The sequence below is a fragment of the Galeopterus variegatus genome, unplaced genomic scaffold (assembly GCF_000696425.1).
Source record: "Galeopterus variegatus unplaced genomic scaffold, G_variegatus-3.0.2 Scaffold4408, whole genome shotgun sequence".
Lineage (NCBI taxonomy): Eukaryota > Metazoa > Chordata > Mammalia > Dermoptera > Cynocephalidae > Galeopterus > Galeopterus variegatus.
The window spans coordinates 138,173-139,325 of record NW_007730519.1 but is presented as its reverse complement, the minus strand read 5'-3'; the positions used below and the strand labels follow the sequence as shown (position 1 = coordinate 139,325).

Below are 1,153 nucleotides of genomic sequence, written 5' to 3'. Positions count from 1 at the left end.
TGGGGAGGTGTCTGCAGAATGAGGGTGGGAGTGAATGGTCCACATTGTTTCCCAATGGCCTGCCCCTCCGGTCACCCTTTCCCAACCTTTCCGTTGGCCTTATGTGCGCTGCCACGTTTATTTCTCTTCCCTTCTCCTCTCAGAACAGGACGGGATGTGGGGTGCGGGGCCTGAGTGTAAAAAACAAAGCCAAAAACCACTGGCTGGGAGGGGAAGTAAGCGGATTCTTCGCCAAGACTATCCAAGTCTTTTCGTTTCCCCCTCCCCCTCTCCCCGCCGCCCACCAAAATCAGCTGCGTCTGAGAGCCCAGGGTCTGGAAAGCCGGCCTGGAGCAGGCGAAGCGGAGGCATCCGCGGCCTCGGACTCCCGCATCCCGAGGCTGCCCCTACTCAGGGGTCCCAGGCCGAACCCACCCTCACACCCACCTGCCCGGATCTGAGGGAATTTTCTCCTCCTCCTCCTCGCCTGGGTTAAACGCACGGCAGTGCGCAGCGCAATAGAGTTGGTACCCAGAGGAGGACGGAGGACGGCGGTCAGGGCTTTAAGTACCTTTGCCCACGTCAGCTCCTGGTCACGTGAGGGCCGCATCGCCAGTAAGCTTGGGTCCCCAATTTCCACTCCCACCGAGAGTACGAGCTCCCTCCTTTGCCCCCACTCCCACCTCACCCTGCCACAGCTGGTCCTGTCACTCATGTTTTGTCTTTGTAGTTCCGAGGCCAAAAGTAGCCCCTCTCCCTGTCGTTAGAATTTGCCTTTCTCTGGTTATCAGGGAGGGGCTACATCTTCTCAGAGGGCTATTGACAATTTGTACTTTTTGTTGGGGAATTGCCTCATCCCTTCCTGGGCTACTGGACACTCTTCCCTCGCTCCACCTCCAGTCCCCACCGTTTCCCTTGCAATTGGGTCCCTGCTCCAGTATAGGTAAGGGACAGGGTGTCAGAAAGGAGGCAAGGAGTGAGAGTGGAGTCAGTACTTCTGGAATACTCTTTTCTTTTCTTTTTTTCTTTTTTTTTTCAAAAATTATCTTCACGCCTTATTTTTATAGTAAGAAAATACAAGAAAACAAGGATTCAGTGTGGGAAACAGCACAAAAACAGGCGAGCATGTTTTATAAAAAAGATTTCCCACTTCCATTGGAAGGCACCATTAATT

At 53.6% G+C, this 1,153-nt stretch overlaps 1 protein-coding gene across 1 annotated transcript in view; it reads right to left on the bottom strand.

Moving 5' to 3' along the window:
• Positions 1–500, bottom strand: part of ARMCX2 (armadillo repeat containing, X-linked 2) — a 4,577-nt gene extending 4,077 nt beyond the window's left edge. The window contains exons 1-2 of the mRNA XM_008587509.1: positions 427–500; positions 87–170 (exon numbers count right to left, since the gene is read on the bottom strand). The gene's annotated coding sequence lies outside the window, so the exon portion shown is untranslated. The remainder of the gene's footprint in view (positions 1–86; positions 171–426) is intronic.
• Between the last annotated feature and the right edge of the window lie 653 nt (positions 501–1,153).